Genomic DNA, 2,204 nt, shown 5'->3' with positions numbered 1-2,204 from the left:
TGTACAAAATAAACACTGTTAGAACAGACACGACAGATTAGAAATGTTGTACAAAATAAACACTGTTAGAACAGACACGGTAGACTAGAAATGTTGTACAAAATAAACACTGTTAGAACAGGCACGATAGACTAGAAATGTTGTACAAAATAGACACTGTTAGAACAGACACGGTAGACTAGAAATGTTGTACAAAATAAACACTGTTAGAACAGACACGACAGATTAGAAATGTTGTACAAAATAAACACTGTTAGAACAGACACGGTAGACTAGAAATGTTGTACAAAATAGACACTTTTAGAACAGACACGGTAGACTAGAAATGTTGTACAAAATAGACACTGTTAGAACAGACACGACAGATTAGAAATGTTGTACAAAATAAACATCCGTTAGAACAGACACGGTAGACTAGAAATGTTGTACAAAATAGACACTGTTAGAACAGACACGGTAGAGTAGAAACATTACACAAAATAAGCATTGTTAAAATCGGCATAGCCGAAGAAAAAAAAGTATACAAGATAAGCACTGTTAGAATAGACATGGCAGATTAGAAATGTCAAATGGATCAAACGCTTTGGTTTGTTTTGTTTGTAATTAAGCACAAACTACACAATGCGCTATCTGTGCTCTGCCCACCACGGGTATCGATACCCGGATTCTAGCGTTATAAGTCCGCAGACCTTCCGCTGTGCCACTGGGGGGCCAAACGCTTTAGAGTTATCTTTGGAGCTGGAACATGGCCCGTATTCCACAAAAGAGGTCGTTACAGCAAGTAATAGATGACAATGTCGATATATAAAACGTTCTTAGAAAACTTTAATAGTTTTGAAGTTATAAACAAGCCAAAGATTTTTTTTTTACTTTTCTATTTTGCTGGATGAATGTATAATGCTAGTATACAAAAAATGGCACATAATTAAATCACGACTGTCTAAAGCGTTCCAATGTTGTGTTCAGGAAAAAAATGAATTAAATTTACTTGTATGTTAAAATTTTCTCAAGCATGCCATTAGACGACAGGACTCACACTTAAAGTGTTATTTAAATACGGGACCAGACGCCACATGTACGCATTACATATTTTCTCGTGCATAACTCATCTTGTTTGACATGCATAAACAACACCACATGTACACGTTACGAATGTTCTCGTGCATAATTTACCTTGTTTGAACATGCATAAACAACACCACATGTACACATTACGTATGTTCTCGTGCATAACTCTCATTGTTTGAGCATGTATAAACAACACCACATGTACACATTACGTATGTTCTCGTGCATAACTCACCTTGTTTGAACATGCATAAACAACACCACATGTACACGTTACGAATGTTCTCGTGCATAACTCACATTGTTTGAACATGCATAAACAACACCACATGCACACATTACGTATGTTCTCGTGCATAACTCACATTGTTTGAACATGCATAAACAACACCACATGTACACGTTACGTATGTTCTCGTGCATAATTTACCTTATTTGAACATGTATAAAACATGTCGTATAATAAGCGTCAACCTCTGTGAGTCGTGATCTATTGGTGGGAAACACAATACAAACACTTTTATTTCACATTACTTATGAAACAATTATCCTAAAATGTGTTTCAACAAACAAAATAAAAAGGAATATACGACCACTACTAAACTTGCTGAAATAGTAAGAAAGACAGTAACCCCGAATGAGTATGGGTTCTTAAATACTGCCCGAAAAATTATTGAAACTAAAACAGCAAATAGAAATAACTTACATCTTTAATAGTTCCCCTGTCGTTGCTTTTAATTCCCTCAGTTTTGTATATCTTGTCGTACATGATGTATTAAAACTGTTATCCAGATTTCACTTTCCATCGTCAAGGTAACCACCTTCCTGCAATATCTAGCAAACGGAACTTGTCTCCTATAGCAACATATAAATCAAACATTCTTGTTTCAACTGGTTTAAAACTTCAACATCGTCGTTTTAATAGACAAAACTGACAAACCCAATTTATCGATCGGAATATAAGTACCAGGATTAGTTTCGATCAAATCATAATATTCTATATAGTTGCCATTTTGATTTAATAGTTTTTATTGAATATCTGTGAAAAACACAAACTTTAAGGACTTTTCATATTCATTCAATATTTCATTATCATGCTGCCTTAAAATACTTATATGTTTGATAACTTCACTGTG

At 34.5% G+C, this 2,204-nt stretch overlaps 1 long non-coding RNA gene across 1 annotated transcript in view; it reads right to left on the bottom strand.

Annotated features, from left to right (window-relative positions):
* The window catches only part of LOC111088210, a 33,347-nt gene extending 31,425 nt beyond the window's left edge, over positions 1-1,922 (bottom strand). Inside the window, exon 1 of the long non-coding RNA XR_002612813.1 lies at positions 1,775-1,922. This is a non-coding gene — a long non-coding RNA (uncharacterized LOC111088210). The remainder of the gene's footprint in view (positions 1-1,774) is intronic.
* Between the last annotated feature and the right edge of the window lie 282 nt (positions 1,923-2,204).

Source organism: Limulus polyphemus, unplaced genomic scaffold (genome assembly GCF_000517525.1).
Source record: "Limulus polyphemus unplaced genomic scaffold, Limulus_polyphemus-2.1.2 Scaffold3328, whole genome shotgun sequence".
NCBI classification, from domain to species: domain Eukaryota; kingdom Metazoa; phylum Arthropoda; class Merostomata; order Xiphosura; family Limulidae; genus Limulus; species Limulus polyphemus.
The sequence above is the reverse complement of the archived record's forward strand: the minus strand, read 5'-3'. Positions and strand labels throughout refer to the sequence as shown.